This window comes from Leptonychotes weddellii, chromosome 13, assembly GCF_054177405.1.
Source record: "Leptonychotes weddellii isolate Sample4059 chromosome 13, ASM5417740v2, whole genome shotgun sequence".
Lineage (NCBI taxonomy): Eukaryota > Metazoa > Chordata > Mammalia > Carnivora > Phocidae > Leptonychotes > Leptonychotes weddellii.
Genome location: NC_138381.1, coordinates 20806299 through 20819155, shown reverse-complemented (window position 1 = coordinate 20819155; position 12857 = coordinate 20806299).

Below are 12857 nucleotides of genomic sequence, written 5' to 3'. Positions count from 1 at the left end.
CTTGGTTTGCTAATCTAGTAAAATGAGAAAATAAAGAAAGCTACTATATGAGGCAATCATGAAAATCAACTGACTTGATTTACATAAAGCAGGTAGGGCACTGCCCAGTGTAAGATAACGGGTAGTGTAAAGGTTATAATTACCAATGGCATGGCCCTTAATGTGCTTGACATATAGTTGTGAACTCAAGACAAACAGAAATAAAAAAAATGAAGATTGTATGGTGTAAACCATGTTCCAGGGTCTTACTTTTCGGTATCATGTGCTTCTCAGCATTGTTTCATCCATCTCTAAAAGTCAAAGATAAATGAAAATACTCACCATTTTCTGCATTTATGCATGATGATGTTGCATCCTGGTGGATTTTACCCATCACCTTGTGGATTTGTCAGTAGCTCTCAAGACAGTGCAATCCTATGGTAGATCTTGGTGTGACCTATCATTTGCCCTGTTTTGTTCTGTTTTTTTTTGTTTGTTTGTTTTTTGTTTTTTGTTTTTTTCCTTTCCTCTGTAGACAAATAGATATTCTTGCCATTGTGGCAATTTGGAAAATGATTCATGTCACTCTAGTATTTTTCAGTAATGTTGATTTACCAGTACATTTAATCAGGTAGAGTTAAGGTCTCATTATGCTATAAAGCATCCATAGTAAGGAGTTGCCTTTAAATATTGGAAATAATTCATTCCAACTTATGGGAAGCATTTGTGTTCTAATACTCAACTACAATGCCCCAGGGATATCTGGGCAGTTACGAATGAGCTAAACTACCTTTATAGCAATTCTCTAGAGAAATGAACTTCCATGAGGGGCACCTGGGTGGCTCAGTTGTTAAGCGTCTGCCTTCGGCTCAGGTCGTGATCCCAGGGTCCTGGGATCGAGCCCAGCATCGGGCTCCCTGCTCAGCGGGGAGCCTGCTTCTCCCTCTCCTGCTCCCCCTGCTTGTGTTCCCTCTCTTGCTGTCTCTCTGTCAAATAAATAAATAAAATCTTAAAAAAAAAAACCCAAACTGCTATGATCTATGACTTTGAACATCCCTTACGTATGCCCTTATAATCTGTAGTTTAAATAATGTAGAAATATTTTCTAAAGTAAGGTCGCAGGAAAAAAATACCAAATAGGATGTCATCAGACCACACAGGACGGTATCACTCCTCAGATACCTCCTAACCAAAATCCTACAAGCATTGGAATATATACCTTTTGAAAAGAGAGGCGCCTGGGTGGCTCAGTCATTAAGCGTCTGCCTTCGGCTTGGGTCATGATCCCTGGGTCCTGGGATCGAGCCCCACATCAGGCTCCCTGCTCATCGGGAGGCCTGCTTCTCCCTCTCCCACTCCCCCTGCTTGTGTTCCTGGCTTCCTGCTATCTCTCTGTCAAGTAAAAAAAAAAAAAACTTAAAAAAAAAAGTCAAAAGAACTAAATGGTGATTATAACGGCCATAAAGGACTTTTCTTCTGTTGTGGATTATTATTTCAAATTAGCCATGTTTTCATGAGCCAGGTTCTTTTCCCTCAATTATTGGTAGATGTAGAGATGGCATCATTCCTGATATGCTGAAGCATCACTCTGACAGCCAATACTGGTCTTTGGGCATGGCAAATTAAATTATCCCCAGCAAGTATTTACTTCCTTCACTCAACCTGTGTGGGAAGTCTGTACTTACCCCACTGATGTGGGGTTTGACCACAGGCAACAGTGACGGTTTTGAGCCAAAGCTTTAAGAATCTTCACATGTTTCTGCTCAACTTTCTGGGGGCTTTTGACTTCCTCCATGAGAGCGACATTCCTCAGGTTGCTACCGCTTCTCCAGCCCCGGCCTAAGAATGAGACCAGCAGACCAAACCTAAAAAGAAACAGAGCCATGGTGGCCAACCTGTAGACTTGTTAGTATGAAAATAAATGCTTATTGTTTTAAGACACTGAGTTTTGGGTTTGTTAGGCAGCATTATTGTGGCAATAGGTGATTTATATAGGTCTTGGCCTTAAAATTTCTTGGTAAGGGGATTTTCTCAAAAGGATTCATCGTCTGATCTTCATCTTAGTAGGAGACTGGGCTATAAAAGGCATGGGGAGAAGCTGGGTAGGGCGTCTTACCTGTCATCCTACTACTTTTGATCAAATCTCCCATTGCCTAATTCATTCTCAAATCAAGTTATGATTTAGTTGTGACTGAGTGCTGCTACTAAATTAGAACTTCGGACATCAAAAAATTGCCCACATTTTTAAGCTTGCTGTGTCTTTTGGACACTTATATTTTAGATGGCCTAGTTGGCCCATTTATTGATGATAAGACAGAGTGATGTAGTAAAAAGTACATAGGAATAAGAAAAATTGGGGTTCAGTTCCCTAATAAGCGTCACTGCCTTTGTGTAGCAGCAAGATACTTATCTCACTGAGGTTTAGTTTCCTCATATATAAGGTATCAATAACACTTCTCTCTGTGTTTTAAAGAAGCATGTAATTAGGAAAATGTTTAGTATAATTCCTCATATACTTTTTAATGATTACTCACCATTATTAGGCACCAGAGGCTTGTGCACGTATTTTCTCTTGTCATTTTTATTAAAAAATGAGACCTACTACCATCCCCATTTTATGGAGGAGAAAACTGAGATGATGGAGTTTATATAACTTAAATAAAGTTAATATAATGAAGGAATGGCGGGGCAGAATTTTAACCCAGGTTAGAATAGAGGAAGTTTGTAGGAGAAAGAGAGCATCACTTATATCTTAAGAACAAACTAGATAAGTTAAAAAAAAATAACTTAAAACATGTGAAATACAAATCAACTAAATTTTAGAAAGGAATAGGCTCTTTCTAGGAAAGAAGAGTCTCATGGCTCTTGTCATCCTTAGAGACAGGACAGAAAGAATTAAACCCCCTATAATGTGGCTAAGGAGAAATCAACCTGATTTCTGACTATCTTTTAATGCTTAAATGTGGACAGGCACAATAAGTGGAAATCCCAAGGATCCATGGTTGTAAAGCAAATACGCATAAATTCTTTGCATATTTCCCATGGTGCCTTAAGTGAATGCACAGGGTTAGAATACCAAAAGTTAGGAGCAGAGAAGAGGACATCCCTGAAGGGAAGAAGAGGCAGAGCTGAGAGAGGACATCCCTGAGGCAAAATGCTTCTTCACTGAATGCAGGTCAGCAGTTAGCCAAAACAGGGCAGAAGAACTGAGCAAGATCCCCATCTCCATTCAGAGGAGCATGGGGTTTTAATGACCAAAAGAAAGTGCCACTCCCAAAGGGTGAGAACAAGGCAGGAGAGCTAGGAGAGATCTCAACTCCTTCCCCAAGAGGCAGGAGACCTTACCAAAGAAATGGTAATCACCTAATTAGGACGGTGATAAGGCAGAGAAGTACTGAGAGAGAATCCTCTGAGATATACTGGGTCTTCACTAAAAGTTTGGGGGTGGGGCAGCAAGGTAGAGAGATTTTCTGAAGCATAGAAAACCAGATGCAGGGGTGGAAGGTGAGACTCTCCAGTGACCCCAAAAAGGTGATTATTGAGCTGTATATCTGAGGGGTCAGACCTACCGCTGCTGTAGCTCAGAAGGCTGGTGACTGTAAAACATGGAACAATCTCTGGAGTCTTGGTGGTGTTCAGATCCTAACCTCTACTAAAGGAAAGTTGTGCTACCACCATAAAAACATTTGAAGACAGTGGAAGACAATCTTTCTAAAACTACAACAGAGCCCAAACCCAGCCCAATGATAGATTTTAGAGTCCACTTCACCAAAATGATGATGTGAGAAAGGAAGTTGTGTGACCTTATAAAGGGGATAAACATTATTTATTCAGTCTCCGCTACTGTTTGTTTTTTTTTTTTTTAAATAACCAATGTTTGGTTTACAAAAAAAAAATAAAATAACCAGGAAACATGCAGGAAAATATGACCTATAATCCAGAAGCAGAACCACAGAAGTATAAATTATTTACTATCTGAATAAAAAAATGCAAATTAGTTACTATCTGGTGATTTTCAGTAAAAGTTTGCTAACCCCTAATCTAGGAAAGAAGAAATGCTTATTTAGGGGTGCAATAGTAAGAATGTCAGCAGACTTGGAAAAAAAATAATGGAGGATAGACGTCAACAGAGCAACATCTTTAAAATGTTGAGAAAAGAAAACTGTCATCCCAGCTCTGAGACTTTTAAAACCTGCTTTGCATTCACTGCCATTTATCAGATTTTTTGTTGGAGCACATAGAAGCCAATTTCTCAGATCCTGATAATTGTACTAAAAAGGTGAAGTTGAACAGTGTGACGCATGGGATGTATAGTTGAATTTTAAAAACAGTTGCTCACAAAGAAGTTACAATAATATATGTGAAAAGGAGGCCGGGCTTGACAGGGTGTAGGTTACTCAGTTTTGGTTCTCGGTGTTGTGTGGCTAATAGAACATGAGTTGGAGTCAGGAGAATCAAGTCACACTTCTACCTCTACAGTGTTTTTATGACAGTTTCTCTCAGCTGTGGTTCTCTTCTCTATAAAAGAGTTGATAACTGTCCTCACCTGCCTTACGTGGTTGATTTGCAAATCAAGGGAATGGGAGTGAATGTTGTGAGCTTTTGAAAGGCACTTTGAATATTCCCAAAATATAGGTTGAAATAATACTGGTAAAATAACAAGGCAACCCGAACTCCTACCATCAGTAGAAATCCGTAAATGCCGTTGATGTTTCATGGATACAATTGTGGAAAGGGAGAAGTGATTTTGTTCTACTCTGTCCTGATAAGACCACTCCAGGAATTCTGAAGGTCACACATTAAGAGAGAAATAGACCCCAAATTCTAAAAATCTTAGGTGCAGAATGTTTGAAAGAAGGGAGGATTAGTAGCCTTTGAAGTAAAGAGATTTGGAGGTCTCAAGAAACAAAATGGAAAAGCAAGAACTTTTGGGTAAACCCCATCTTTGGAATCTTGGCTCGGTCATTCTCTGGGCAGCTTGGGCCTGGAAAAATGAAGCTGCTTGAGTCTCACTTTCAACTGCTATTAAATGGAGATATTATACTTTTGTGGGGATTCAGTGAGATAATATTAAGTATGATAAAATAATATATAAGCTGCTTTTATATATTTAAGATGAGTGATCTAGAATAATTCTAAAGTACTTTAAGTCAGTGGGAGCTATATAGAAATGGAATTGACTATTTCTCTTTGAAGAATTGGATTATAAGTTTGGTGGAAGGTACTCAAATGTCATCAGTGTATGGTTGGACTATATGATGTTTTAGATCCTTTCCAACCTTCAGGTCATATCTGGACAGTATTAGTAAATAGCACAATGTGTCAATTTGCCAGCTTTTTTCTCATCACATGGAATTTGTATGTGTCTATACATGAGATATAGGGTACATTTTAAGGAGTCAAGATAGATTTATGTACCAGCCTGGTCAGAAGAGCAGAGCAAACTGAGAATAAGAGAGACCCAAATAGTCTCTCTTATTGGACACCAATCTAAGTTTATGGTCCTTTGTCTCTAAATTTCATAGGTTTTCCCAGTAAGAACACAAGAGTTTTTATTATAAAAGCAGAGAAACTCCATAGATCTCTATGGAAAGTGTTCAAAATTTTACTGAATATCAGATGAACTTTTGGAGGTGTCTAGAAAATGCTAGGAGTTTTATATTCTTCAAGCTAGGAGACAGGAAACATTATGCTTTGTCATAACTCCACAGACATTTTATTTGTGAAAGAAACAAAACTAACAATGGCAGACATGTCTGGAAGAAATAACTAGACATTGTCAGACTTGTGGACATGTTGTTCTTTGTCTCACGCTTTCATAATAAGTGGAAGTCTGACTTGAAGAAAAGGTCTGTTAGTATTGTATCAGCAACAATGACTGAACTACAAGGGAATGCATAAAGGGAAATGCTGTTTTAATGGAATATTTGAGGGCTATTTGAGAGATTTACCTGGAGAAGGAAAATACATTCTGGCAAAAGAGATGTTGTGATTTCCATGGACCAGCCAGGAGATGCTTCTTTCCTGAGAAGTTAATTTTTCTGACTTACAGGTCCTGGTTTTGCATGATTAAATTAGAATCTGTACTAAAGGGTTTATCGTAACTTATTTTTACGTGTCCTGATTTATTCATATTTTCTTTGTCCATTTACAGTTGCATATATACAGGAAAAATAAATCCCCAAATTTTAGGAGGAATTAGTCTTACCCTAGAGTCAAGGATTAATTTGAGGCCCTTTGTAGGCAAAATAGCTAATTACATACATGAAGTTTTTTCATTGATTTTTTTTTTTTTTTTTTTTACTACCCTCTATTACTATTGCCATTCTCGGAAGTGCCTATTCTCTCATCTCAATCATCACACTTTTAATTTATTTTGAAGAGCTTTATTGAGATATAATTCACAAACCATGAAACTGACTCATTTAAAGTGTACAATTCAGTGACTTTTACTATATTCATAGAATTGTTCATTTGTCACCATAGTTTAGAACATTGCCATTACCCCCAAAATAAGCCCATATCCCGTAGCTGTTATTTACTTGCGCTCGACTCCCAGCACTAGGAAACCACTGATCTTCTTTCTTTTATAAAGAAAAGAATGGAATCCTACATAGGTGGTCCTATTGTAGGAATCCTACAATAGGTGGTCCTTTGGGTCTGTCTGCTTTCATTTAGCTCGTGTTCTCAGGGTTCATCCATATTATGGTGTGAAACAGTGCTTCATTTTAAAAATTGCCAAATATATTTCACTACATGGATATACCACATTTTATTCATTCATTAGTTGACATTTGGAGTTTTTCGTACTTTTTGGCTGTTATAAATCTGCTATGAACATTTCTGTTCAAGTTTTTGTGAGGACATTTGTTTTCATTTCTCTTGGGCATATATGTAGGAGTAGAATTACTAGGCCACATGGTATGTTTCTTTAACTTTTTAATGAAATGCCAGACTGTTTTCCAAAACAGCTACATCATTTTACTTCCTCCCAGAAACGTGTGAGGGTTTCAATTTCTTCACATTGTCACCAACACTTGTTATTATCTGTCTCTTGGATTATAGCCTTCCTAGTGAGTGTAAAGTTGGTATCTCATTGTAGTTTTGATTTGCATTTCTCTGATGGCTGATGATGGTGAGTGTCTTTTCACCACACATTAGCCATTTGTGTTATCTTTTTTGGAGAAATGTTCAAATCTGTTCATTTAAAAATTAGATTATTTGTCTTTTTATAAATGAGTTGTAATCATTCTTTAGATTTTCTAGATACAAGAATAAAAAAAAAATTAAAAAAAAAAAAAAAAAGATTTTCTAGATACAAATCCCCTATCAGATACATGATTTGCAATTTTTTCCCCCATTCTGCGGATTGTTTTAAATCATCACATTTTATTGGGCTTCCCCCCCTTTACTTACTGATATTTGCCTCTATGATTGGCCTAATAAGTTGTCATCATGATAGTTTTAACCAAAAAATGTCCTCCTTTCCGTCAGCTATCATATTCACTCATTTGAGCACCTACTAGGTACTGGGCTTAATCACCAGGGAGGCAATGATCAGTATGGAGTCTTGTTCCTGCATTGATGGCACTTACAATGTATGGTGGGAGAAAGACCTTAATCAACCATTAAAATATTATGTTACTGCTAAAAATTACCACCTAAATCATTTACTTTTGCATCCAGTTAGCTCATTTTCTAATCCATTCCAAGTGCCTCTTGCTGTTTATAGCTTTGATCTAACACATTTTCCCTTCTTTTAAAGGGCTTGGGTTTTGGTCTGCAGATTGAACTATTTTAAGAAGAGTTACATGGACCATGAAAGTAGGGGTACAAGGTAAATACTGCACAAAGGATAAGAGGTTTTTTCAAAATTGGCTTGAACACCAGGAGTTATCCAAATAGCCTCCATATTGTAAACCAGAGAGGGAGACTGGAGAGGATATGGCGAAAACATACTTTCTAGCACAAGTGACAATAATAAGCCACATGTGTAGAGTAGAGAAGGACTATATTTCTTATCCAGTGAGCCCTTGTCTAATCACTTGTGCTTAGTAATTCTGATGGTTATTTTTTTTTTTTTACATTGGCTTTAGGTTACCCTTCAGTTCCATAAAATGTTGCAGTAAAAAGTGAAAATTCAGGAGTCTGAATACTGAGACAGTTCAAATTGATATCATATTTCTCATTTCTTCTAAGATAAATTTAAATAGGCTAGAATCATCTCTGATTTAGAAAGGTGGCAACTACTCGGGGTTATACTGCATAAATAGTATGTAAAATAGATGATGAGGAGGATGATAATAATTTATTACATCATTATTGCATTGGGATTTTTCAAAGCATTTTCACATACATTGCTCTAGAATCTAACATGAACCAAACAAGATTGCTGTACTCCATTATCCATGTTTCTATAAACTTTGCAGTGAAGTATAATGTATATGGAAGAAATGCACAGGATCATAAGTCTATAGCTCCTTGGATCTTCATGTATTGAACACTCCATGTAAATAGCTCAAGGAACAGGTCATTGCCAGCATCATGTTCTCCCTTGTGCTCATTTAATCACTAATACCCTCAACATAACAGGTAATCACAGTCCTGATCTCTAATACTAAAGCTTACTTTTGCTCACTCTTAAACTACAACTAAGTGAAATTATATAGTATGTACTTTGTTTGGCTTCTTTCATTCAGTGTTGTATTTGTGAGATTTTCCTTAATTCTTATCACTGTATAGTATTCCAATATATACTCTACAATTCATTTATCCATTCTAATGACATTTGAGTTGTTTCTAGTTCATACCTAATATAAACGGTGTTATTGGGAACATATTTTACTTTTTTATTTTTCTGGTTATATACCTATGAGTAAAATCACTGGGTTGTAATAGGGCCTATGCATGTTTTCAGATTTAGAATAAGCTACCAAACAGTTTACAGATGTGGCAAACCCTATTTATATACTCCCACTAGCAGTATATGATGAAACTTTTGACTCACCCATGTCCTGGCCAAGCTTGATATTTTCTGTATTATAAAGCCATTTTTCTGGGTGATGATTCACATTTTTTTTAAAGATTTTATTTATTTATTTGACAGAGAGAGACATAGTGAGAGAGGGAATACAAGCAGGGGGAGTGGGAGAGGGAGAAGCAGGCTTCCCGAGGAGCAGGGAGCCCGATGCGGGGCTCAATCCCAGGACCCTGGGATCATGACCTGAGCCGAAGGCAGACGCTTAACGACTGAGCCACCCAGGTGCCCCAATGATTCACATTTTGAAAATGGAGATGTAGGGACACCCGGGTGGCTCAGTTAAGCGTCTGCCTTTGGCTCAGGTCATGATCCCAGGGTCCTGAGATTGAGTCCTGTATCGGGATCCCTGCTCAGGGGGGAGCCTGCTTCTCCCTCTGCCTGCCGCTCCCCCTGTTTGTGCTCTCTCCCCCTCTCTCTCTGACAAATAAATAAAATCTTAAAAAAAAAAGAAAGAAAGAAAATGGAGACCTGGCGGCACTGGCATAGGAAAGGTCTAGAGTGTAAGTCTACTGGCACAGTGTTCTTTACATTAAGCCAAATAGCATGACATTTGTTTCACTTGGCAAATAAGGCTAAGATATTAACATAGAAGATGACAAAAATATCAAAATGTATATAAATACTTCTGTTTTCAGCAGTGACATATAAGAGCTTGGAAGTTGTCATTTCCATCCTTACAACAAGAAAAAAAAACAAAAACGGGTCAATCTGAAAATTCAGTGACTTTTCTTGAACTCACTGGAGAACTGAGATCTCAGGACACACTGTTACCCTGAAATCTAGTGAACAGGTGAATCTAGAGAATCAGATTTGAGATCCAGTTACCTGGAGCCAAAGCCCCTAGGCACACTTAAATAGCAGTTTTGAGAATAGCTGGAGGCTGAGCATAGAGTAGCATGAGTGAGAAACTCCTGCCTCCCACCCTCCCCGCCGACCTGCCCCAACACACACTGTCATCATGCTATCCAGGGGAAAGGATTTTGAGTCAGATGCATCCTTTCTTATGAGATAGGACCAAATTCTTTCTCTACATTCAACCCTGGATCTTAGGAAGGGAAGTTGGAGCATCCTGGTATAGTTAGCTCCTCTCAGTTTTCCACTACTCTGCACCTAGTTGCTCAGAACTGTGATGACAAGCCATTACCTAGAGAGAATTTAACTTAAGACTCAGGATCCATTAACCCCTGAGAAGCCAGAGGGGAGGCTGTCCAAAGGACAAGGTTGCTGTACTAGAAGTGCATCACAGCATCTCCTCACTCAGAGCACCTCTCTAAAACAGGTCTCTAATAAGCCTAACCATGGAAAAAGGCAATTACTGGCATTGTTCCTACAACTTATAATGCAAATTGGGTTGAACACAATAGATTAATTAGAGAACATGGTTTGAATTTACATTATGCAGACAGCAATTGATTATAATGTGATCGAGTTCAGGAGCTAGCACCTTGGGAGCAGGGAAAAAAAGTCATTGGCAAGATGCAGAAACACACACCTTTCCAGTGTCTGAGTGGCTGGCAGCTCAGTTGGCCTCCAGTTCTCTCTCCTGCGGTATAGATCCTGAGGGGCTGGAGGTATGCCAAGATAATAGAGAAGAGAGTTGGTGAGTAGGGCTCTATATTTATAGATTACAGAACAGAACTAAGTTGTGAGCTCAATTAAGCTCTCCTAGTCACTTAAAATTCTAGGTGTTCAGACACTTGGACTTAAGATCTATTATGTTGTATAGAATTTACAGGGATTCCAGAGTCCCAGTGTCCAGGGGCTTTGCAAATAAATGAAGAACCAAAAGCTACACCTGCCCAGTGACTCAGGGAGGCAGCAGGGCTTAGAAGTGGCCGGGGCCAAGAGGTACAGTAGCACAAATTTCAACACATGTTCTGTCCCTCCACCAAGCTTCCAGCTGCCCTCATCAAGGAAATAAGCACAACACTGAGAATGATTAAAGAGAGTTTTGCCTTAGGGAGCGTGGGTGGCTAGGTCGGTTAAGCATCTGACTCTAGGTTTTGGCTCAGGTCATGATCTCATGGGTCCTGAGATCCCTGCATCTGGCTCTGCACTCAGTGGGGAGTCTACCTGGGGATTCTCTCCCTCTGCCCCTCCTGCCTCTCTCTTAAATAAATAAGTCTTAAAAAAAAAGTTTTGGGGCACTTGGGTGGCTCAGTCGGTTAAGTGTTGGCCTTCAGCTCAGGGCATGATCCCAGAGTCTTGGGATCGAGCACCACATTGGGCTCCCTGCTCAGTGGGGAGTCTGCTTCTCCCTTTGCCCCTCACCCTGCTCGTGTGCTCTCTCTCACTCTATCAAATAAATAAGTAAAATCTTTGGGGAAAAAAAAGTCTTGCTGGGTGCCTGGGTGGCTCAGTCAGTAAAGCATCTGCCTTCAGCTCAGGTCATGATCTCAGGGTCCTGAGATTAAGCCCTGTGTCAGGTTCCCTGTTGAGTGGGGAGTTGTCTTCTCCCTTTCCCTCTTTTTCCCACCTATGCTCTCTTTCTCTCTCTCTCTCAAATAAAGTCTTAAAAAAAAAAGTTTTGCCTTTTTACATTTCCTAAAGGGCAGGATAAAATTTAATTAACAACTTTCTAAAAATCTCTTAAAATTGTGTTCATAGAAGAGAGGAGAATGGACTCTAACATCTCTTGGGAAATGTGTGCAATTATGAACTACAAAGTCCCATCAAGCAAACAAAGAGTGAAAGGCACTCATCTAATTGGACATCATGTTGCTGTTACTAGCTCAGTGCTAGGCATCAAATTAGTCCAAAAATCAAAACAAACCATAAACAGGGCATTGTCTGATCTTTTTCCTCTGAGAATTTGGTTGTCATGTCGTCTGTGTTTGAAGTGCAAGAGTGGTTGTAAGTAGTTTGTGAAACTATTGGTGTGGAAGAGCTCTGGAATACAGGACAGGAGATGATGGGGTGCAGCATGCTGGGCAACACTGGCATTTAAGGGGCAAATGGAGGAAGAGAAGCCCACAAAGGACATGTTAAAGGAGGGGTTGGAAGAAAAAAAGCAAAACTAAAAAAAAAAAAAAATTACAGCATCTCAGAAGTTAAGGGAGGCAAGAGTTCCAAGAAAGGAATGATGGGGTCTATTAAATGCCACCAAGTTGTTATCACTATAACAGCTTTTAAAAGGGGGTCCTGAACCCCGAGCTAGCCACTCAGGTACCTTGGGAAGGAATGCCAAGGAAGGAGGGAAGCCAGTATCAGATGAGCTGTCTAGCTCACCCTCACTGGACAAATGAGGCTGGACCTTGAATTGACTGCCTGAGGATGGAAAGGGGGAGCGGTAACCTACTAGCTCCAGCCCTCCACTACTCAGGGTTTCCTGCCAAAGGATGGGAAGGCCCTTGTATTTTCAAGTTTGCACATAGTGGTTCCCAGAACCTTCCTCTCAGAGATGAGAGATTCATAGTGTAGGGGAAGCAATGCTTTCCAGATACTTTGAGTTTTTACCTGCATGGAACTGCAGGCTGGCCTGAAGCAACATGAAGGGCTTAGCATGGATGATGTGAGACAGCACAAGAGGAGTCCAATGCAGAGGTGAAGTAAAAATCACAACTTGGCAGAAAATGGCAAATTAGCTTGAGTAATACAGGAACATTTTTATCTTTGACAATCCAACAGTTTAGGACTTCACTTAACTTCAGGTATAGATGGATCCAGAGGTTCTTTTGATACTGTTCTCTTCTTGATACTTTTGTTCTGCTTCTCTTTGTATTGGCTTCATTCTTGGCAAGATCTCTCCAGAGTAGAAAAATGGCATCTGGAAGTTTCAGGTGATTTACAGGTCCTACTTTCATGAGAAAAGATACCTTTCTCTCTGCCTTCTTTAATA